Raw genomic sequence first — 25,853 nt, 5'->3', positions numbered from 1 at the left:
TCTGACTCTTGCAGCCCCATGAACTGTAGCCCACCAGGCTCCTCTGTCCAAGAAATTTCCTGCATTGTAGGTGGATTTTTTTTTTTTTACCGCTGAGTCATCAGGGAAGTTTCTTCCAATGATGTACTATTTTAAAACGCTAAGTCTGGAATGTCTGTCATACAGCAAAGGATGGTATAAGACTAGAGGATTAACATATATAATACAGAAACCAGGTGATTTTTGTCTGTTTTGGATAGAGAGAAATACAAGGTTAATATCGTTATTAGAGGTTGCTCTGAAACCAAAGAAAGAATCTGAAAAGAGAAAGGGAAAAAGGGGATGAAAAAGGAATAGTGCTGCAGGTCTTGGCTTTTCTGGGCTTCCCTGGTGACTCAGCAGTGAAGAATATGCCTGCAGTGCAGGAGATCTGGGTTTGATCCGTGGGTTGGGAAGATTCCTGGAGTAGGAAATGGCAACTCACTTAAGTATTCTTGCCTAGAGAATTCCATGGACAGAGGAGCCTGATAGGCTACAGTCCATAGGGCTGCAAAGCTGAACATGACTGAGCAATTAAACCGCCATCGTTGGGAGGCTACAATATGCCTAGAACTTGGTAGGCATGAGTAGTGAAAGATGACTGATATACACAGTCCCTCCCTAAGTACATTTAGGAAACTAGTGAAGAACACAGATCATTTCAAGGTGGAGGAAATGCTGAGGAAGGCCTCTCCAAGAGTTGCTGTCCATAGTACATGGAATAGAACCTTAAGAGGTAAGAGAAAGAGAAGAAAATTTTTCACTCCTTCTCCCAGAACAGTGGATAGAACCAAATGCCAAAACCCTGGGTGAATCCTATCCTATAATGTACTTTTCAAAGTACTTTACAGATGACTGTGTATCCCACACAAACCCAAAAAAACACATCGCTGTTCAGTTACTAAGTCATGTCAGACTCTTTGCAACCCCATGGACTGCAGCACTCCAGGCTCCTCTGTCTTTTACCATCTCCAGAGCTTGCTCAAACTCATGTGCATTGAGTCAGTGATGTCATCCAACCATCTCCTCCTCTGATGTCCTCTTCTCCTCTTGTCCTCAATCTTTCCCAGCATCAGGGTCCTTTCTAATGAGTCGGCTGTGTGCATCGGGTGGCCAAAGTATTGGAGCTTCAGCTTTAGCAACAGTCCTTCCAATGAATATTCAGGGTTGATTTCGTTTAGGATTAACTTGTTTGATCTCCTTGCTGTCCACGGAACTCTCAAGAGTCTTCTCCATCACCACAGTTCGAAAGCAGCAATTCTTCAGCACTCAGCCTTCTTCATGGTCCATAAAAGGTTAGAGCACAGATATCCCTTCTATGGAATTAAACAACTTCTTCCTCTGTGGCCCCATAACAATATGCTCGTGACCAAATATGGAACTTAACTCCTTATGAATAATTCTGAGCAATACTCACCCGCCTGCTTCTCTTAAGACTGGGAGTTCTTTGAATATCAAGATTGTCTTTCTCACCCTATTATACTTAACACCAACCATAGTGTATACTCAATGCTTAACACGTTTGTTGAGTTGAATTGGTTATATTTTATGATCGTATCCATGTCTGGCCACAGTGATAAGCGCATGGGTAAGATGATTCAGGCATTCCTTAAGTTACAGGAGCAGCCCTAACCAATAGTGATGCTGATTTGTTTCTAAGGCTGTCATTTACAAAGCTCTTGTTTTGGGATTTTCAGGCCTGAGTCTATTTTTAAAACTCCATCTCCTGAACAAAGGCAGTGGATAAAAGAAAATTTGTTTCTGTATCTACATGTTTTTAACTTATGGGTGGGGAACTTGAGGGTGAATTTTTCTTAAATGTTCTAAATTTTCTTTTTTAATCAAATAAAAATCTAAAAATGTAGCTCGCTTTCTTGCTAGAGAACTAAAAGATAAAAGCAAGGAAAAATAACATTATCCAAGAAGATGACAAATCTCTCAGTGTGGTACATTTCCCTCCTCCTCACCTCTGCCTTCTCTCAACTCTTAGCTCTCACTCCTCAGCCCCCACCCCTCACCTGGACTCTATTTTTTTTTACCTAAAATATTAACACAGAATAACAAAAGAATTAGCAGCAGCCACAGAAGGAGATGGGCTTCCCTTGTGGCTCAGCTGGTAAAGAATCCGCCTGCAACGCAGGAGACCTGGGTTTGATCCCTGGGTTGGGAAGATCCCCTGGAGAAGGGAAGGACAACCTACTCCAGTATTCTGGCCTAGAGAATTCCATGGACTGTATAGTCCACGGAGTCGCAAAGAGTCAGACATGACTAAGCGACTAACACACACAGAGGGAGACTTTGTTAGAAATCATTAACACCAAACAATCTGGAATCCAACCTCTGTCTCATTTGACTAACTTTTATTTCCATTTTATTTGGCCACACTTAGGCACTCACCTCAAGATATCCATATTAGTGTTCTTGATGGCAACAAGAAACAAAGCTCACTAACTTGTAACCAGCAAATGGAAGTAAAGATGTCCAGAGAAACCACTGTTAAACAAGTTCAGCTTCTTATTTCAGAAGTGTCCTATACTCGCTGTATGCTTGGATACTAAAACAGAGAAGGCTTTACAATAGAGGGAAAGATAGTCATTTAAATAAATGATGTTGGGAAAACTGGACAGCGATGTGAAAAACAATGAAATTAGAATGCTCTCTAACATCATAGATAAAAATTAAGACAAAATGGATTAAGGACCTAAATGCAAGACTGTATACCAAAAAGCTCTAAACACTCTTTCATATCAATCACAGTAATATCTTTTTTGATCTGTCTCCTAGAGTAATGGAAATAAAAACAAAAATAAGTGAGACAATTAAACTCAAAAGCTTTCATACAAAGGAAACCATAAACAAAATGAAAAGACAACCCACAGGATGGGAGAAAATATTTGTAAATGATGCAATCAACAAGGGATTAATCTCCAAAATGTATAAAGAGTTCATGCAGCTCAAAGTAAAAAAATACAACACCAAATCAAAAAAATGGGCAGAAGACCTAAATAAACTTTTCTCCAAAGAAGACATATAGATGGCCAAGAGGCACATGAAAAGCAAAGCAAAACCACAATGAGATGTCACCTCACATCTCTCAGCATGACCATCATCAGAAAGTCTACAAACAATAAATGTTGAAAAGGGTGTGGAAAACAAGGGAACATTCCAACACTGCTGGCTGGAATGTAAACTGGTACAGTCACTATGGAAAGCAGTGTGGAGAAAACTAAAGATAGAACTACCATATAATCTAGCAATCCTACTCCTCGGCATATATCCAAAGAAAACCATGGTTTGAAAGGCTATATGCACCCCAGTGTTCACTATAGCACTGTTTACAATAGCCAAGACATGGAAGCAACCTATATGTCCATCAACAGATGAATGGATAAAGAGGTGATATACATATACAATGGAATATTACTCAGCCACAAAAAAGGATGAAATAACACCATCTGCAGCAACATGGATGGACCTGGAGATTATCATGTTGTTGTTGTTGTTTAATTGCTAAGTCATGTCTGAGTCTTTTGCGACCCCATGGACTGTAGCCCGCCAGGTTCCTCTAAGATTTCCCAGGGAAAAATACTGAAGTGGGTTGCCATTTCCTTCTCCAGGGAATCTTCCCAGCCAGGGATCAAGGATCAAACCCGTGTTTCCTGCACTGCAGGCAGATTCTTTACCATTGAGTCAAATAAATCGTAATTCAATATAAAATTAAAATTTTTAAAAAATACAATAAGGAATGTTACCAGTGTGATTGTTCTACATGTATGTAGATCAAGTACCTAATTCCCTAATTCAGCAACTTTATTTTTAAGCAAGGGCCAACAGTTTTATAAACTGATTTGTAAAGAAGAAATGCTTCAGCAATCATTAAATGAAAGAAAAAAATCTTGACGTGAAATAATTCTTACAGTTTTCTATAGGGTCAAGAATTTACACATCTACATGTAAAATGCAATGCTGAAATGGGGAACAGTCATTATAACACACAGCCAGTCTCTATAGTTTAAATGTTTTCAGGTTGTACTCTTGCAACACAAAGTGCTAAGTGTTACAAGTGCTCATATTACAATCTATTTTTAACTCCTACTTCTGGTTAAAGGAGGGAATAACACAAAAGGTTCAGGAATGGTATCTGGCGCTGAATTGTTTCCTTCTCTTTTCCCTTTCAAAGTAAGAGGACTAGGAGCATATTTCTCATTTTCTTGGAAAAATTATCAAACCTGTCTGAATCTCAGTTTCTTCGGGATAGGAAAATAACACTGCCTCACCCAGTTATTGAAAGAAATAAAAGATATAACAGATGTAAATAGTTAATTGTAAACAGTTGCTCAGTAAAGAGTAGTTATCACTATTGGCACTGCTATTGATGATATTTTTTAGAGTTGTTTGTTATAAACTATCTATCCAAACTTCTAATCTTTACAATATTCACCAAATTAAACTCTAAATAGACAAACTCTCAGATCTCTTAGGTGCTATACAGAAAACCTCAAAGGTGATTAAGGACATTTATGATTACATGTTTCTAAAATACATTTGTTCAAAGCTTCAGCTTTGGGATTTTAACAATAAAGTGAATTATCCACCTATATTCTAGTTCGTTCTTCATCAAAAATGACTTTCCAAAAAGAAAATCCCATTTTACCAATATAAAAATTCTAGTAGTGGCTGGTTGAAATATTTGAGATCTTGTTGAAAAGGAGCTCTTGGGGTAGTTAAGTTGAAAATGCCAAGGAAAGATAATTTCATGCTATTTTTTTTCCCCACAATTTTCCACTTTAACATCTTTTAAACTTATAATTTACCTACACATTATTTTTTTTATTGTATTTCAGTCTTGGAGGCAGGTAGAAATTAATCAACCAACCAAAGACCTGGAACTACCAAGAATTCTGGTTCTCGTTCTAGTACTGATTTAGTTCTGAAATTACCATTAATTAAATTATGGTAATAACTTGAGCACTTTCAGGACTGTATTGGCAAGGACTCCTCTGCTTCATCTTTGTATATCCCCTCTCTTTCTCGCCTTTTCAGTGCTCACATAACACTTATGGAACTGAATTTATCACAGTGAAATTGCTTCCATCAGACAATCAGACTATTAATAAAATTTAACAAAAAATAATCATAAATGACTTTCCTACAAAGTATGCTTATTTTCTTTTTCACAACACAGTTCTAACTGCCTTATAAAAGCCTATGAAATTAATTTCTCCTGGTTTCAGTCACTCTGATCTCTTGAGCAAACCCAAGGGAGCAAGGACTGAGTTCTGGAGAATTCTGTTGTTTAAAATGCAGTTAAAAGTTCAAAGAAGAACCCAGTCAAGGGCACTGAGAAGAAAGGTAGATGATAAATCAAAACAGTATAATTTCCTAAAGCCAAGTTTTTTAAAAAGGTTCAATAAAGAGGGCATGGTCAGTTGTGTTAGACACTAATGACAAGCAGAGTAAGATGAGGACTGAGACTGGATGACCCAATTTGACAAGATGGAAGCCAACGCTGGCCCACAAAGGTATGGTTTCAGGTGGAATAGTGAAATTGAAAACTTGATTAGAATTGCCACAAGTATGGGAGCTGAGACTGTGGAAATACTGAGGTTTGCTATAAAGGATGGTAAATAAGTTGGTAGCCACAGAGGGCATAGAAGCAAGGGAGGTTTCTTTTCTCCTTTTGTTTAAGATTGTTGATTAATAACAGAGTACATTATAAAGAAGTCTGAATGACCAAGAGTTGGTGCTTTTGAACTGTGGTGTGGGAGAAGGCTCTTGAGAGTCCCCTGGACTGCAAGGAGATCAAACCAGTCAATCCTAAAGAAAACCAACCCTGAATATTCGTTGGAAGAACTGATGCTGAAGCTGAAGCTCCAATACTTTGGCCACCTGATGTGAAGAAAAGACCCTGATGCTAGGAAAGATTGAAGGTAGGAGCAGAGGGGACGACAGAGAACGAGATGGTTGGATGGCATCACTGATTCAATGGACGTGAGTTTGAGCAAGCTCCAGGAGATGGTGAAGGGCTGGCATGTTGCTGTCCATGGGGCACAAAGAGTCAAACATGACTGAGAGACTAAACAACAACATAATAGCAGAGAAAAAAGAAGACATGTAATGATGCAAGACAGAGAAGATGCAATTACAGCAGTAGAGTTCGTGATAAAGTGAAAATTAATGGAATCCAGTGAATAAGTAAAGGATTTTCCTAAAATAAAGAGATGCTTTCATTGCCTCTGAAGGCTACAGATGTGGGTGGGCTGGTTGGTGGGAAAACAGCTTTACCTTCTGATTGCATCTGCTTTCCCAGTGAGATAAGAAGCAAAATCATCCACTGATAGTGAGGAGCAGGGAAGAGGAGTTGAAAATTTGAGAAGAAAAAGGTGTGAAATAGTAATCTCTGAAGAGAGAAAATAAATCAATAAGGAAATGGGCACTGTGGTGCTGAAACTGCATTAAGACCCACTGAGACACACAGTCATAAAATTTAAAAGCGATCAGTCAGAATTGTTAGATGTTTTTCTCCAGCCATCAACTCCAAGCTTGGGAAACATTTATTGAATGTTTATCATCTGCCAAGCACTGCCTAAGCATCTTACCTTTATTAATATTGTGATCCCACAACAACCCTATGAGTTGGGCACTCATGAGAAAACTGAGGTACAGAGATGTTAAGAAACTTTTCCAAGGCCACGTAGCTAATAAATATTGGACCCAGGATTTAAGGAGAGCACATCTGTAGCCACTAAACTACCATATTTTTATGTAAATTGTTAGGATTAAGCAATATTGATTTCTACCATTTAAGTAAGGCAGAGAGGGACGCAAGGAAGGCATGGATTGGAAGCACTGTTGTAATCAAAGAATTATCATAGAGACAGTGAACTGGAAAGAGAGGAGAGGTGGTTGATGACTGGGATGTTAGAAACTAAGATTTTGAGAGCTGTATAGTTATTCATAATGACAAAATCTAAAGTGTGACCGTAAGAATTGGCAATGAAGCTCGGGGAGAAGGATAGGGAAAATACTGTAAAAGAAAAGGTCAGGGAACTAAAAAATATTCAGACATTGGATGGATTTTCCACATGAACAGGAGTAGTGATGGAAAGAAGAATGTAAATTAGATGTTAAATTCTTCACCAAATGAGGAAGACGGACCAGGAGATTACTGCAAGAAGTAAGGACATACGTAGTCAGTAGCCTTACTCCAAATATAGGTTACCAACCTGGCCCAGTTTGCCTAGAACTTGCCCAGTTTTAATACTGAAAGTCCTACATCCTGGACCTCCATGAGCTAAAGATTTTGAGAGAGAAGAAAGAATGAGCTATTTCCTGAAAGATGCAATAAAAACATAATACCAGCTCCATCTCCAGGCTCTGTGTGGTAATGGATGTTTTAAATTTTAAATTAAAATAAAACTGTCATGTGCCAGGTAAAACTACTTTATTTAACTCCTCATCTCAGAATAGGATGCTTTGCTCACATTCACTAATTTGTTCAAGGCAAAGATTTCCAACTCATTTTCCTCCCATTTTGCCTGACCTGTTCCCTTAAGGGCAGTGATCCTGTTTCCTATCTCATCAAAACTATTATGCTCTAAAAGCTAGAGCTAATTTCCTATTATCAATCAGTGTTCTAAGTGCCTGAAGAGGTCCGATGGAAAATATTGTTTGGCTGACAAAATCATATCCCACTAAAGAGCGTGAGCACTTGGGAAATGACTGATATTGCAATATCACCTTAATCCCCCATTCTGAGATGAGAAATATCTCTGCTGCAGTAAGATCTGCGTCTCCCACCCCACTATTTCAAAGACTTCTAGGTTAGGGAATGGAGAACCACAGCATTTCACAGATAGGAAAAACCTGAAAGACACTTAAGGCGTGACTAAAGAGTCATGGAAACAATCTTCTTTGAATCCTTGCATGATCTTTCCACTCAGATAATGCACTAAAGAGTTTTGCCTGGCTGCAAATACTGCATGATATTTTCCAATTTGTTTTATTACATGGACAAAATCTGTGGCATATCAAATGATTTCAAAATAGTATGTGCAAAGAGAAAGGCTGAAAGAATAATTGAAAAATAATCCAAAAGTTGCAATGAGAACATTAGGCTGGTCTGAGCTGTCTTCCAGGTCTTTCTTGCCTTTTAACTGTACTCTTCTTCCTCCTTGCTCCTATCACTAAATTTATCAAAAGCAAAGCCTATATTTCTTCAGCTCCAACTCATTCCTTGGCTTGCAATCTGACATCAGCCCACATTCTCTAAAAATGTCACTAATTACTAATTTAATAGTCATTTCTAAGAAAATCCCAGTTTCCTATACTTGGTGCTAGTGGTAAAGAACCTGCCTGCCAATGCAGGAGACGTAAAAGACGTGGGTTCAATCCCTGGGTCAGGAAGATCCCCTGGAGAAGGAAATGGCAACTCACTCCAATACTCTTGCCTGGAGAATCCCATGGACAGAGGGGCCTGGTGGGCTACAGTCCATGGGGTCTCAAAAGAGTCAGACATGACTGAAGCAACTTAATACTTTTATTATTTTGAGCATATAAGGAATGAACTATGTAACTAAATATGAGCTAATTTTTGTAGTATGTGTGTTAGTTATACACATTATAAATCTAAAAAAAAGTCCTTTGATAGAAACCATACATCCTAATTTGAGGTTTAGACTTTGATCTTTATAAATTTAGCACCCATCCCTCCTTGAAATTTCAGCAATACTTAAAATCATTTGCTATCTCTTCTTGAAATTATCTCACCCCGTCCTATTTTTCAAACTTAACTGTCAACTTATCCTACTTATCCTACCTCCACCAGAGGTCTGACTTCCTTCTCATTGAGTTCTACAATCATAGTAGCTTCTCAATTGTCTTAATTGCCAACTTCTGATTTATCTAGAATATTATTGCCTAATTAATCTTCCAAACTCAATGTTAAAACATCCTTTATCCAGAAATCTTTAAGAGCCTCCTACTGTTCGGCAAGATTTATGTATTTCGTTGATGATACTCATCTTACAATCAAATCACACCTCTTAGATCCTAAAATCAGAAATAAGAAAGTCATGAATAATCAAAAATAAAATAAAAATAAAAATTACCTTGGAAAAGTCCTTCGACAGGCATTCCACTGGACAGCACGAGTTTGTTCAGCACAACAAGTTTTTCCTCCAGCATTGGAACAGATTCCTGTTTCTTTGGTTGAGCACCAGATGAAGTAGTTGGCTTGCTTTTAGGGTCCATTATATATGAAAAATGCATATATGCATATCTTTAAAAGTTAGAATCACACTCAGCTCAGTGATATGCTTGAATTTGAGAGGCCCCACAGAACAGAGACATGAGGGAACCACAGATTCACGTCTTTCCTGACTTACTTACTTCAGGTAATCATTGAATGATGGACAGTATTGCCAGCACCATTTAAGTTGTCATTTTTCTATTTTATTTCTGGGATTTCTTAGTTTGCTTCTGTTTTGCTAAGATGATGGAAGTCTACTGCTACATCCTCTTTAAAAGTTATCTAGATACTTTACTTCTCCCCGCAGACTCTAAGGTTTGGAATCATGTCATATTCTTATTTTTGTATTCTACAGCACTTAACACTGTTAATTGGTCTATTTTAAATATAATAATAAAATAATATCAATAAACTCCAGTGGAGGTAGTAAAATAGACTTATAATTGCTATCTATATTTGATAGCCAAAATACATATGTTAAAGTAAACATATATTTAAGTAGACATATGTTTATGTTTCAAAATAATAAGAATAATCTAGAGTTAACTGTATTAAATTAATGCGACCCTATAGACTGTAGCCCACCAGGTTCTTCTGTCCATGGGGTTTTCTAGGCAAGAATACTGCAGTGGGTTGCCATTTCCTCTGCCAGGGGATCTTTCCGACCCAGGGATCGAACCCATGTTTCCTGCGTCTCCTGCATTTGGCCGGCAGATTCTTTACCGCTGAGCCACCATGGAAGCCATTAAGTTAATAATAAGGAAATTACTGTACTAGGTCATCATGATTATATTAAAATCAAGGGAAATTTTACATACCTACATTAGAATATGTAAGGCTTGCCAATGTTATTTTAAATATACACTATAAATACACCCCCAAGATATCCCAGAAATCATAATTATACCACCCTATATAATCAAAGGGTGTCACTAGAGCTATTCAAATATTTACCTTGGGGAAGTCGATGTTCAGAGCTGCTTCTGGGAATCAATTTAAATAAACTACCCTGTGCATTTTGACGGACATAAGAAAATAAAGTTTGGACTGGCTGCCACATCGTCTAGATACCTGTATTGGATTCTTCCTGAAATTTAGTGATAGACTCTACCCTGTAGCATCCGAAAGTGCACACTTGGCAAGTTTGAGAAGTCATCTTGAGTTGGGGCAGTGCTTGTGGACATACCCCAGAAGGCACCCAAAGGGAAGTATGAGAGCGACTCTAGGTGGTGTCACACAGCCTTTCTTCCCTGGGCAACACCCGCGGGGCTTGGAGAATGTTCCTGGGAACATAGATCCCCCGAGGCAAGGTTAGCGCTTCTAACTGACCACTAGAGGGCTCAGGGGGATCGTTAATGCACGCTGCCCTCTGGGGGTCGCGGAAGGAAACAGCTCCAGGGCTGTGAGGAAATTCACTTGCCGACACCAACCAGCATCCGGCACCGAGGCTGAAATACTGGAACATAGAGAGATGGACCTCAGTTATTTGAAGCTAGGTGAAGATGTCTTTTGGGTCACTAATGACTGACTTGCTTAGTCGAGAAACAAATTCCCACCTAGAAATTTTTACCTGTATTCGAATGTGTTGCCCTGAAGGAGGAAAACTGAATGTCAGAATTAGAAAATAATAAAATATAATATATACTGGCTTTGAGATTAGACAGATGTATTCAAATTCCAGCTTGGCCGTTTACTAGCATGATATGATGAATAATGTATTTGATCTCTCTAATTTTCAGTTTCCTTATCTGGAAAAGGAATAGTGTTTGGTAGAGACGGTACTTCAAAAACAAATATTCGATGAAGGAAGTTGTACTTGTTTTTTATTTTTATTTAACTTAATACAACTGGAATCTCTGAGACTCTGGGAGTATTCAGTGCTGTCTCCAGCTACCTTTGATGAAATCTGGCATTTCTGTCAGGATCCATCCAGACTCCAGACCAGTAAGAACCAGACCTGGTGAAACGTGAGGTGCCCCTGAAAAATCTACTGCTCCTAAACCTGCTGTGTTTTGTACTTTGGGCGTTGAGGTTTAAGATTTCTGATGAATATCAGATGGTAGCCTATCTTTCTAACCTTTTCCCACTTACGTAGTCAATATGTTTAACTGGAACTTTCATCTGCATGTCTGATACCTCAGGTTCCTCAACGGACGTGTGGCCTCATCATGAATTACAGACGCCAGAACCAGCAGTAGGGATGTAGTGGGAGGATCAACCTACCTACCTAACCAACCCCCTGCCAGTTTCACCTGATACTGATCTCTGTACCTAGGCCCTGTGAAAAGGACATGTGCTTAGAGCTTTGCACTTTAGTTTTTTCTTTCCATCTTCTTTTTCTTGTAATAGTAATGGATTTCCACTGGTCCACCTGTTTTACTCATCTGGAGTCCCAAATAGCCAGGAGCATGTATTTTCAGAATATCAACGTGGGAGGTAAGTGGTATGGTAATTACTTAATGGCCCAAGAATTGCAAAGGATAATAAATAGTCCTTACATGTAATACACTAAAATTTAGACCTTGTTAGACCTCAAAGTGTCTAATAGATGGACACTGATATTCATCTTAAAGTATTTAAAGTACTTCCATCTCCTCTCTGGTCTCACTTTAGTAGTCTACGCTACATAAAAGATATTGATTTATAAATTAATGAATTTGTTGAGGAAGAAAATTTATTTGACTGGATGTTTGTCAATATTGCTATTTAAAAAACTGCTCAAATACTGCACTGGTACATTTTGTCCTACAAAAATAAGCACTCTATCATTATGTGAAACAGAGAATTTGCCATAGCGGTTAATTATAAAAACTAGTCTTTGAATTACATTGAATTAAACATCAAAGGATTAAATGCCAGAAACGGTAACAACAGAGTTTTTTCATTTCCATTCAGTTATGAAACGGTAACTCTGGAAAATGTTTTTCTAGGCGTTTACTGCTTTTTCAAGTCACTGTCATCAAATTTTGACATAAACTATTTCAGGCACCCAATTTAGAAAACAAGCAGCTATTAAATGTCCAAAATGTCTATTGACATAGATGGTTTAATAAGAGAATAATGTTAATGTGTTAGTCTCTACCTGCTTCTAAAAAGGTAGGCAGTTCAAGGTGTGTTTATTCATTTTTACAAATATATTTCCCTATTCTGTCAAAAAGAGAAGCATAACTCAATTGAAGCACATCAGAACTGTGCTTCCTTATACCATATAATGTGACAAACTGTAAATAAAATGAACTTTTTATGAATACATTATGCATGGGGCATGTTCCCAGGGTTGCATATAAAGAGTATTTTAATGACATACATTTTTCTAGGTAACCGAAAGCAAGCTGCTATTTCAACAATCCATAGACTGCATATAAAGCAATTTTAAAGTGTCCTAGCACAAATTCAGCAACCTTGGCACCTGAAATATTGACATGACAACACGGTAACCTTCATCTAGAAAATTATCCCCTTAGGAAATTATGTTGGCCACGATAGACTTCTTTTTAATACTTCAAGTATTTATTGTCATATGAGTAGAATGTCTATTTCAGATTTCTTCATGTGGCATCTATCACGGCATGTCCTTTAGCTATAAATGCACATATACAATTATTATTTGATAGTTATATGAACAATTAGAAAACACATAATAGAACCCAAAATTGTATAATTTAGTAGGGAAAATAGCAAACAAAAAACCATGCATAATGTAAAAATGATCACAATACAGTTTATTAAAAGGCTGGATTTAAATAAAGAATAATCTTGATTTCTCAGAAAGAAAAAAATATATTTTTAGAAAACTCTGGAAGGAATTCAAGAAAATGTTAGTAATAGATATCTTTTGTGGGGGTGCATATTCTTTCTTTGTATCTTTCTGTATTTTTACATTCTCTACTATAAACGTTCATTGTTTTTTGGGGACAAAATAACATTCCTTTTAAACAAACCTACCAAATGCCAAGCTCCATTCTAGGTGCTAGGTGTACAGCAGAAAACAAAAAACTAAGTCCCAGCCCTATTCATAGAGATGTTCTTCAAGGGGGTATGGGGTTGGGGCAGGGAGTGACAGACAGTAACCAAATAAATGTGTAAATAAATATAATATTAGTGTTATGAAGGGGGAAAAGCACCTTAAGAAGATAGGGAAATACAGGGAATGGGCAAGTGTGATTTTATACCGGGTGGTCAGGGAAGGCTTTGCTAATGTGTCAACGTATAGGAAGGGACGAGGAGCAGAAAGCAAAGAGCACAGAGTGATCTAGGAAGAAAAAACAAGTGAAAAATCCATGATGCAGAAGTGTATTGGCGTGTTTGAGGAAGGGTGAGAGGTGAGTTCAGAGTGAGCTGGTGTGAAATAGTATGTAATGAGCTCAGAGGAGTAGCCCGGAATCAGGGCAAGACATCCTCTTAGGGAGACCATGTGGGCCTTTATTTGATTAGAGATGAAGCAGAAGATAGATAGTTTACAACTGGACTCCTATTCACTCCTCCTGGAGTGAGAAGAAGATGAGCTCCAGGCCATCCATTCATTACCAGCCTCTTGTTTACCTTTCCTGAGGCAAGAGACAAATGGACTCCAGGACTACATCTTTATAACTGGATTCCTGTTTGTATTTTGAGATCTACACTTAAATATAAAAGCCAGCAAGAGGAACTTCCTTGGTGGTCCAGTGGTTAAAAATCCACCTAGCAATGTAGGGGATGTGGGTTCCATCCCTGGTCAGGGAACTAAGATCCCACATGCTGTGGAGCCACAATGAAAGACACTGCATGACGCAGAGAAGATCCCATATGCCACAACTAAGACCCACCTCAGGCAAAGAGATAAATACATATCTTTCAGAAAACAGCAATAGGGTAAATAATCAGATATTGGGCATTTTTATGGCAGAGACAGAGTGGGACTAAGCCCTGTTAAAAGAGGAGGGAGGCCACACACACCTTGCATCCTTGGGGCAAAGGAGATATTTCACATGTGCAGAAAGACTCCTTTGTGGTCAGAAGGAGGGGGCACCACCCCATAATATGTGATGCTAATACATGATCTCATAGGCCTCTGGGCTAGAATCCATCTTGGAAGAATGTCCCACACTCCTGTTGGGAAGGGTCCTAGGGCAGGTCAATGGTGGAAAAAGAAACCAGATTAATTTGTTAAAGGTAAAGACCCAGAAGAACTGACCTATATAAATGATTTACCACCTCTTTACTGTACTCTTCCTCACTGGGGGTCGGGAAGATCCCCTGGAGAAGGAAATGGCAACCCACTCCAGCACTCTTGCCTGGGAAAGCCCATGGACAGAGGAGCCAGGCAGACTAGAGTCCATGGGGTCACAAAGAATTGGACACAACTGAGTGACTTCACTTTCTTTCTTTCCTTTTCTTCCTCAATGAGGGGACGCACACACCCCTTCTCTCTGGGTGTGCGTCTCTGCCTTGCTTCTATCTTAACAAAACAAACTGTTTTCCTGTGGTGTGCTCTCATTTGCTGTTATGCTATGAACTTTGTACCTGCATTTACAGTTTTGCCTCCGTGAGAAATGCATTTTTCACTAGGGGCAAAGATCTAGGGAAAAATAGCTTCTAACCTCTAGTTCTTGCCGATCTGGTGGCTAGGATTCCTGGCTTTCATCCAGGCTACCCAGGTTCAATTCCTGGGCAGGGAATTAAGATCTTACTTCATGTCACCACCTCAGTGAAATCACAGACACCCTTGCTGCTGTGTGCAAATAGGCTGCAAAGGCCACAGGTGGAAGCTGGGAGACAAATCAGAAGTTGGAACAGAGATCTAGAGAGACACGAAGGTGGTTTGGATCAGAATGGTACCTGTGGTGGTACCTGAGAAGTGATCAGATGCCAAAGGACACTCCACAGTTAGGATGAACAGATAAGGGCTTTGGGGGTTGTTCACAATGTAGTTAAAGGGTATATTTGTATAGGTTAACTGTATGTGTCAACTTGACTAGGGGATGTGGTAAAACTGGTAAAAACACTTCTGGGTTAGCATTTGAATCTGTAGACTGAATGAAGTCAATGGCCCTCGCATGATCTAGTCCTCTGAGGGCCTGAATAGAACAAAAAGGCAGAGGACAGACTCATTCGCTACCTCTGCTTGAACTGGGACATCTCTTCTCAGTCAGCAGCATTCCTGGTTCTCAGGCTGAGTACACCGCTGGCTTTCTGTTCTCTAGCTTGCTGACAGCAGATGGTGAGACTTCTCAGCCTTCACAATTACATGAGCAAATTCCTATAATTGTTATTGAGTCCAAGTTCGGGTCTGCTCACTGCATGACTGGCCAATTGTCAGGAGACAAGGTGTTGAGCCAAGGAATAGAGACTTTATTTGGAAAGCTGGGCATCCGAGAAGATGGCAGACTAACGTCCTAGAGCACCATCTTAGGGTCTGGATTGTTCTTGTTGTTCAGTTGCTCAGTTGTGTCGGAGTCTTTGCAACTCCATGGACTGCAGCACGGCAGGCTTCCCTGTCCATCACCATCTCCCGGAGCTTGCTCAAACTCATGTCCACTGAGTCAGTGATGCCATCCAACCATTTCGTCCTCTGTTGACCCCTTCTCCTCCTGCCTTCAATCTTTTTCCAGCATCTGGGTCTTTTCCAGTGAGTCGGCTTTTCACATCGGGTGGCCAAAGTATTGGAGCTTCAACTTCAGCATCAGTCCTTCCAATGAATATTCAGGGTTGATTTCCTTTAGGATTGACTGGTTTGATCTCCTTGCTGTGCAAGGGAACTCTGAAGAGTCTTCTATGGCTAAAAGATACAGAGGGTCTGGATGCCAGTTTCTTTTATAGAACAGAGATGGAAAGGAGGTAAGGATATAAAGTAAAAAGACCATAAGTTTTGCAAAGTATCTCCAGCTTAGTCAACATCGGAAAGGGGATGTGTTAATTTCTTCTTTTTTTGCAGCCATTCACAGGTAGGCAGGGTCACAATGTCTCCTCTGTAAGCGGAACAAAGGCACTTTAACATTCAGGCAGAGGGGCAGGGCTTCTTGAGGCAGATCATTATACACGCTATTAGCTATAGACAGTATCCTTTTAGTGATTATAATATTAATAACAAAAGCAACAAAAAGATCTAATACAGAGTCAGATTTTGCTCTTCCCTGTTATATAATAAATCTCCTCATGTAAGATATATATCTGTGCATGCGTGCTAAGTCACTTCAGCCATGTCTGACTCTTAGTGACCTCATTGACTGTAGCCCTCCAGGCTCCTCTGTCCCTGGGATTCTCCAGACAAGAATACTGGAGCGGGTTGCCATGCCCTCCTCCAGGGGATCTCCCTGACCCAGGGATCGAACCCTCATCCCTTACTTCTCCTGCATTGGCAAGCGGATTCTTTACCACTAAACCCACCTAGGAAGCCCCATAAGATAGTTTATTGATTCTCTGTCTCTGTAGAAATCCTAACACAGTATATTTCCTTCGATGAAAGGTCTAATGTTTAATAACTAGATGGCTCAGTTTTCTACATCTTAGTGGTCAACAACTGGTCTTAGTTTCAACAACCTCCTGGAAAAATATATTGAGTTCTTATTTTAGTACAGGAAGAATTAGTAAAATTTTACTTTTTTCACAATTATTCATAGGAAGACTTTAACCAGGTTAAAGTCTTTTAATGGTTAAAAAACCAGGTTTTTCACATGATCTACATTCTTGCTAGTTGTTGAAGAATTAGTGTCAGACATCCAGTGAAGACTCAGACAAGCTTTTCCAAAATGCAATAGTCATCTATTAAACATTCTAAGATTCCAAAGTGAGAAAATGGATTTTTGTATCTTAAATAAATGTCTTCCCTGTTTTCAGAGAGCTAGTTTAGAGATGGCCACATGCTAACCCATGGGATAGGTTTTCTTAGCAGAGTGATTTAAACTTCCAGTTCTTCAAAAAATAATTCCAAAGGATATTGAAAAAAAAGGTCACCTTTGTAAAAGAAGGCTATGTTTTAAATGTCATTTTCAAAATATGGAGTAGAAGAGTTCAAAAGCTAAAACTTCAGATTTCAAAACAGATGGCCTGGGTTGAGACCCTGCTTACCCTTATGTAGCTGTTACTTAAGCTCTCTGAGCCTCAGTTTTCTCAGTTGTGAAGTGTTGCAAAAGTGCATGCCTCTAAAATCATTCTGAAAGGTTTATGAATTCCAGAAGTCTCCTGGATATCAGGGTCTGTGCTTTCCTTTAGCCCCCAATTTTTCACTCCAGCCAAGCTTCCACCTTTTGGTATCCCAAATGTGACAGCTCCTGATTACTATGCCTAGATGATTTATATCACAGCAGAAAAAAAGATATAAAAGAAGCATCCTTTGAAAGCAGATACTCATTTCTAGTTCTCTTTAGTGCTGCTAATCTTCAGCTACACCTTTCCCGTTCCTGGTTATTGAATTGTTTGCAGTGTTAACTACGTTTATCTGGCTTCTCCTTTCTGCCAGGCACAATTTTAGGCACTTTCATTCATTCATCTCATTTAATTTTAACAGAAACCTTAAATGAATGGTGTTATTTTTCAAAAGTAGGCACAATACTGATCCCCAAAGGTGTCCATGCCCTAAATATCAAGTTCTACAGTTATGTCATTTTACATGGCAAAGGGGACTCACAGATGTGATTAAGGTTAAGGATCTTGAAATGGGGAGATTTTCCTGGATTACCCCAAGGGGGTATGAACTCTCTTATCAGACTTCTGACCTCCAGAACGATGAAGATAGCAAATTTGTGTTGTTTTAAGCCAATAAGTTTGTGGTAGTTTGTTACAGCAGTAATAGGAAATCAATATACATTCTTTCTCATGTAATTTTACAACTCTGTGTATGGTTAGGCCACTCAAGACAGCTGTTCACTTGCTCTCTGTACACCCTCTGCTCAACCAGTGCCGGCTTCACCAAAACCCTACTCACATGACAGACCTGCCTACATACTTGTCCCTGATCTGGCTAGTGACTGTCCTTATCAAAGGAGTGATGAGGGCTGTGCCCCTCCCTTAGTTTCCCTGGTAACCAACCAGTCAACCGGATGTCAGCTTCCCCTGTAGCTGGTGATCTCTCCTCCCCCGGGAGCAAACACTGCTGCTGTGTCTGCTGACACAGGGTGGGGGAGGGGTTGTTGCTGCAGGACCTCGTTTCCAACAGGTCAGCTCCCCGTGTCCATCAAACCATTATGTCTCTGTCACCTGGTTCCTGCCTCCTCCTCCAGCCTTGAGGCTAGACAAGTGCAGGCCTTGCAGGACTGCATGCTCCAACCCAACACATAGAGAAATAAATTCTGTTCTAACTGTCACTCAGCCTCACCTTCTGGGTCCCCTCTCTTTTCACTTTGCCATCAGCCTCTGTTGTCTCAGGTCTAGCCACTACCTTTTCTCTAATGCCCTATCACACACATGTTCAGTTCAGTTCAGTTCAGTCGCTCGGTTGTGTCCGACTCTTTGTGAACCCATGAACCTCAGCATGCCAGGCCTCCCTGTCCATCACCAACTAACGGAGTTTACCCAAACTCATGTCCATTGAGTTGGTGATGCCATCTAACCATCTCATCCGGACTGGAAAAGGTCAGTTTTTCATTCCAATCCCAAAGAAAGGCAATCCCAAAGAATGCTCAAACTACTGCACAATTGCACTCATCTCACACGCTAGGAAAGTAATGCTCAAAATTCTCCAAGCCAGGCTTCAGCAATACCTAAACCGTGAACTTCCAGGTGTTTAAGCTGGTTTTAGAAAAGGCAGGGGAACCAGAGATCAAACCGACATCTGCTGGATCATTGAAAAAGCAAGAGAGTTCCAGAAAAACATCTATTTCTGCTTTATTGACTATGCCAAAGCCTTTGACTGTGTGGATCACAATAAACTGTGGAAAATTCTGAAAGAGATGGGAATACCAGACCACCTGACCTGCTTCTTGAGAAACCTGTATTCAGGTCAGGAAGCAACAGTTAGAACTGGACATGGACCAACAGACTGGTTCCAAATAGGAAAAGGAGTACGTCAAGGCTGTACATTGTCACCCTGCTTATTTAACTTACATGCAGAGTACATCATGAGAAACACTGGGCTGGATAAAGCACAAGCTGGAATCAAGATTGCCAGGAGAAATATCAATAACCTCAGATATGCAAATAACACCACCCTTATGGCAGAAAGTGAAGAAGAACTAAAGAGCCTCGTGATGAAAGTGAAAGAAGAGAATGAAAAAGTTGGCTTAAAGTTCAACATTCAGAAAACTAAGATCATGGCATCTGGTCCCATCACTTCATGGCAAATAGATGTGGAAACAGTGGAAACTGTGGCTGACTTTATTTTGGGGGCTCCAAAATCACTGCAGATGGTGATTGCAGCCATGAAATTAAAAGACGCTTACTCCTTGGAAGGAAAGTTATGACCAACCTAGACAGCATATTAAAAAGCAGAGACATTACTTTGCCCACACAGGTCTGTCTAGTCAAGGCTGTGTTTTTTCCAGTGGTCATGTATGGATGTGAGAGTTGGACTATAAAGAAAGCTGAGCACCGAAGAATTGATGTTTTTGAACTGTGGTGTTGGAGAAGACTTTTGAGAGTCCCTTGGACTGCAAGGAGTCCAACCAGTCCTCCTAAAGGAGATCAGTCCTGGGTGTTCATTGGAAGGACTGAGGTCGAAGCTGAAGCTCCAATACTTTGGCCACCTGATGCGAAGAGCTAACTCATTTGAAAAGACCCTGATGCTGGGGAAGATTGAGGGCAGGAGGAGAAGGGGATGACAGAGGATGAGATGGTTGGATGGCATCACTGATTCAATGGACATGGGTTTGGGTGGACTCCAGCAGTTGGTGATGGACAGGGAGGCCTGACGTGCTGTGGTTCATGGGGTCGCAAAGTGTTGGACATGACTGAGCGACTGAACTGAACTGAACTGAAGACATATACATGTATACCAGACAGAACTATTGTGATTACCTTCACTTTATAGAAGAATAAATAGAGAATTACAGGATTCTGTAACTTGTTCAAAATCTCACTGTTGCTGAGAAATAGAAACAACTAGAACCCTTATACTGATACTTGTCAGGTGGAAGGAGGAAATAACTGTGAGTTAAAAATACAAAAAACTGTCCCTGTCAATATCTACATTCTAAGAGGTGGCTCCCAGTTCACTGAAGAAGACATCCCTGGTTCAGAAAGGGACAAAAGTTATCTAATCCTCAAAAGAATTTATATACATTGCAGAGAGGAGAAAGTACTTTAAAAATACAAGTAAATGCTCTAAGCAAAAGAAGAATTCTGTTTCACTGTTTGCAGTAGGAAACATTCAGCCTCTTACTTTTTTTTATGTCCTTATAACTACTTAAAAATTATGTACATATGTGTGTTTATGTATACATATAGAACTGTACAAAAACTATCTTTATATATGTGTATGTATATGATATGTTAATAATTATGTATTTTTAAATGATGACAAAATGACTATAAGGTAAAAAATGGTATATAAAAAAACTAGATGGTAAAAATATACCAAAAAATTAGCATTACTTACATCTGCATATGAAAGTTCTGTGCCATTTTTACTGGGAAGACCCAGAGGAATCGGGTGGAGAGGGAGGTGGGAGGAGGGATCAGGATGGGGAATACGTGTAAATCTATGGCTGATTCATATCAATGTATGACAAAACCCACTGAAAAAAAAAAAAAGAAAGTTCTGTGCCATTTTTATTTCCTTCTTTCTACTTTAAAGTATGTTGAATGATTTTATCACAAGCACATATTCTGCTTTTAGTTGAAAATAAAAGTTGTAAACATAGTTTAAAAAAATATTGAAAAATATTTCCCAAGAGTTCTCTGCAAAACTTCCCCATCTGTGGGAAAACAAGATGCCATTTTTTAAATTAAAAATAATTTGAAGCATTCAGTACAGTTCTATATCATGCTTTGTTTTCTTGGTTTCAGAGTGGTTTACTATCTAGTAAGGCAGAGGCCAGTGGTGACTGTCTCTGAATTTAGTTTCTATGGCTGGCAGTGTTCACATGTCAGTGAAACAGAAAAGTTGATTTGTTCTTAGCATGATGAGAGCAGAGAACCAGACACAGGCTCATTGGCAGAATGGATGAGTAACAAAAGTATTTCATAACCGCAGTGATTCAAGTAACAGTAATGAAGCTATTTTCAAAATCGGTCCCTCTTCTGAATGTAAGACATTAGTACTGTTTTTTTTATCACAAGAGAAATGGGTTTCAAACAGGGCAGGGCTGGAATTCAAATATAGGGCAATGTGGCTCAGGGTATTTAAACACTATGTTCTATAGCTACCAGGTTCTTAGGTAGAGAAAACACTGGAAGAAAGAGTGTAACTGTAGGACAATTTCTATGACAGTGACCTGTTGGATTAGCTGAGCTATGTGGGAGCCAAGGAGACAGACAGGATATATTCAGTGACTCCTTACCCTCATCATCTAAGTTCTTGAATGTCTCCAGAAAATAACACTAATCCACTTCTAATCCAAATCTGTTGTAGATGATACACAGCATCAGAAATGTAGAGGTGGCTATAAAATCTTAGCACAAAGGCTTATTTTTTTTTTTCCAGAAAAGTTACCTAATTAATTAGCATTGATTAGGGTGAAAAGATCATTACCCAGGGACGTTCTCCAAGACAACTGATTGTGACTCTTCAAAAATGTCAATAATATGAAACACTGTTAAAACGAAAGCCTGAAAACTCCTTTCAGTTAAAGAGATTCAAGAGACAAGACAACTGAATGAAACATATGACCGTTGATTAGATGCTGAATTGTTTTTAAGGGAATATGAGGAATATCATCAGCACAATTGAGTATACTATAGACTGCATATTAGATAATAAGATTGTATTAATGTTAAAACTGTGGGTGCAATAATGGCATTGCAGTATACAGGAAAGCATCCTACTTTTTAGGAGATAATTCTGACATACCTAGGAATGCAGAGGACTGGTGCTTGCAACTAATTTTTAAATGATTTTGCAAAATGAACATAAGTACATACACAGATATGAAATGAAGTAGAAAATAACAGCAGCAATGCTTACAAGTGATACACCCACAAGATATTTTATAGGTGTTTCTTCCCCAATTTTTCAAAATAAAAAGTTAAAAAGACATATAATCCTCTGAGGAAAGTAGGGCTCCATTTCCAGGTCTATATGACTTTTCAGATTTGAATAGACTAACCCTAACAGAAGTATCTATTTGCTAAATTATCATCCACTTGGAAAATACCTATAAACTGTATGGAAATATCCAATACCATCACTGGCTATCATTAATCTTGAGGCAAATTGTATCCTTTAACATTTGTGTGAACTTTCAAAGCAGAAGTAAACCTCAGTCAAATTTTCAAACTGAAATAATTAGGAAACTAAACAGTGGATGTTCAAAGCACTGTTAACAGTTTCCTGCATTAATAGAAGAGCTTTGAAATGCTTAGCCATAATATTCCTGTGGCTTTTTACAAGGATTAAAGTTAAATATTTTTTTTTTAATCTATGCAACAGTGGAGGGAAAGGGGTATAAAAATCATTAAGCAGAAAATCTTCAAGAATTATAGTCTTTAGAAATTCATTTCTGTTTTCTCCCTACAGCTCTCCTGCACAAGAAAGGACTGACTGAGGTGGTGCCAGGAATTTTTTACTACAAAATGTTATGATGCTTGTGTGGCTTACACATCCAGACAACATCTGGCACACCCAGTTAAGACGACTACAATTAGTGAAGGGCCTGCTAAAGCTATGACACATTGAACAGTTAAATCATGATTTCTTTTAATGATGATGGGCTCAGTTTGGAGTTAAGAAAATATAATTTCAGGCTTTCATTCCTTATATTCCCTGAAAAATGAAAAAGAAAAGCTATTTATCCCCATACTGGAATTCCCGAAAATTATTATTAAATTTCTACTTTATTGTGTGTCTTGAAAATGTGTTTGAAAGCTAGCTTTGCTCTATTGCTGAATCAGTTTAGTTCAGTCGCTCAGTTATTTCCAACTCTTTGCAACCCCATGGACTGCAGCACGCCAGCCTTCCCTGTCCAGCACCAACTCCCGGAGCTTGCTCAAACTCATGTCTATCCAGTCGGTGATACCAGCAAACCATCTCATCCTCTGTCATCCCTTTCTCCTCCTGCCTTCAATCTTTACCAGCATCAAGGTCTTTTCCAACGAGTCAGTTCTTCACATCAGGTCGCCAAAGTATTGGACCTTCAGCTTCAGCATCAGTCCTTCCAATGAATATTCAGGACTGATTTCCTTTAGGATTGACTGGTTTGATCTCCTTGCAGTCCAAGGGACTCTTCAAAAGTCTTCTCCAACACCACAGTTCAAAAGCATCAATTCTTTGGCTCTCAGCTTTCTTTATGGTCCAACTATTGCTGAATACAAGTTTATGATAATTTCTATAGATTTTCACATGGTAGAAAAAGCTTTCAAAATGTTTAAATATATGATACTTCTATGAAATATCTGCTGAACTCGAGAGGGACCTCACAATTCTTTTTCTTTAATCTAGATAGTTTTTTTAACTATGAAAGTATGATAACACATTTATAGGAAACTTAGAAAATAGAGAACAAAGTTACATATATTTCCACTATGTATATTACAATTTTTTAAGTAGATAAATTAAGATTTTTAGTTGTAGTTTCAATATAAAACTTCAAAAATTAATAAAATGAATAGATATCAAAGTAGAAACATATAGTAGACCTGAAAAGCACTGTGAACTAATTCAACATAATTAAGATTTACAAAATTTTCACACAATAGCAGGATATAAATTCTACTCAAGTTCCCATAGACTATAAACCAGGAGACACTGAAACATATCCAGGGACATAAAACAAGGTGCAAAAATGTCATTGATCAAAAGTATTGAAATCATAAAGGCTCTGATCTCTTATACCTGTGGGACTTTGTTAGAAATAAATATCAAAAGATATTTGAAACTAACCCATGTATTTTCAAGTGCAATGTGACATTTACCAAGAGAGATCTTTGACTTAGCCATTGAAAGCCTTGATAAAGTTAAAAGACCAAAAAATCACTGAGGGCAATTGCACAGAAGAAAGCATTTAAATGAGAAATTAATATCAAAATGTGAGATTAATATCAAAGATACTTTAAAAAACCCCATGTACTCGGAAATGTCAACTTTTAAATGATGGGTATACTAAGACACCACAACAAGTAAAATTAGAAAATATGACAGAATAAAAATTAAAAAAGAATTTATCAGAATTTGTTGCATGTAGCTGAAGCTGCTCAATGCAACTGAATACCATGTAGAATCTTGAATCAGGTATGAAAACAAATAATGGACACAAGCTTAAAATTTTGTGTAATTTGAGCAAAATCTGTGCTTTTAATAATACTGTGTCACATGTTAATTTCCTGGGGTTTTTTTTGCAACATAGTATTTCTTTTTATTGTCAGAATTGGGTTATAAGTTTCAAGCCTTATTCAAAAAATTTTTATAATAAAAGTTACTAAAATAATAAACTTTCTAGACTTTTAGCAATAATACTAGATGCCAGAACAAATAGAACCATATCAAAGTTTTGAGTGAATATAAGTTAGCAATCTAACATTCTATTCATACTTAGTCAAAAAAGTAGAAAGAAAATGTCATAAATTTTTTATCTAAGTAAAAATTCATGTTTTATAAAATATTATATTATCTAAGTTATACATAAATTATATTGCACATATTATATATGTATATGTCTATATATATGTGTGTATATATATGTATGAAAGTGTTAGTTGCTCAGTCGTGTCTGACTCTTTGTGACCCCATGGACTGAAGCCTGCCAGGCTCCTTTGTCCATGGAATTCTGCAGGCAAGAATACTGGAGTAGGTAGCCATTCCATTCTCCAGAGGCTTTTCCCAATCCAAGGATCAAACCTGGGTCTCCTGCATTGCAGGCAGATTTTTTTTTTTTTCCTTTACTCTTTGAGCCACCAGGGAAGCCCATATATATGTATACAAAAGCTTTTCTACTACACTTGATAGAGACTTGAAAAAGAACAACAACAAAACAAAGAAATGGAGAAATTGGAAAACATAAAACTGAATGAGATGGGAGCACTGAATATGAAAAATAAAAAGTGAACAAACTAGATAAAAGTAAAAGATCATCAGATAGTACAGTTGTTTTTAAACATAGCTGATTATTATCATCACATCTGGAGCTTTGGAGTAAAAAACAATACCTGAACATTTTGTATTTTTCAAAAAATTCCAAGATAACTCTAAAATGTGTCTGGACTTTAAAAAGTGATTACAGGTTTTTCTATTAAATGGTAGTTACAGCAATATAGAATTCTATTATTTTCTGTTGATGGATCATTATACAAGGTTTTAGAATGAGTAGCAGTTACACAATCACAATAGTAAAAGATAGTTATCAGTTTTCACAATCAATAGCTAGACAAAAAAAATTACAATTGCAAGCCATATGGAAATATGATTAACCTAACAATATGAAATAGTTACATACAATTTGGGAGTTTAAGTCGAGTGATGTGGTAAGTGGAAGTGTATACATGCACATGTTTCATCTACCTAGTCAGTCTATGTCTTTTG

General features: G+C 38.3%; 1 protein-coding gene across 1 annotated transcript in view; it reads right to left on the bottom strand.

The window, feature by feature from the left end:
• The window catches only part of NELL2 (neural EGFL like 2), a 437,534-nt gene extending 427,189 nt beyond the window's left edge, over positions 1-10,345 (bottom strand). The window contains exons 1-2 of the mRNA XM_043886426.1: positions 10,223-10,345; positions 9,129-9,256 (exon numbers count right to left, since the gene is read on the bottom strand). The gene's annotated coding sequence lies outside the window, so the exon portion shown is untranslated. The remainder of the gene's footprint in view (positions 1-9,128; positions 9,257-10,222) is intronic.
• Positions 10,346-25,853: the final 15,508 nt, after the last annotated feature.

The sequence above is a fragment of the Cervus elaphus genome, chromosome 3, assembly GCF_910594005.1.
Source record: "Cervus elaphus chromosome 3, mCerEla1.1, whole genome shotgun sequence".
Classification (NCBI taxonomy): Eukaryota; Metazoa; Chordata; class Mammalia; order Artiodactyla; family Cervidae; genus Cervus; species Cervus elaphus.
This window is presented reverse-complemented; position numbering and strand designations above follow the sequence as displayed.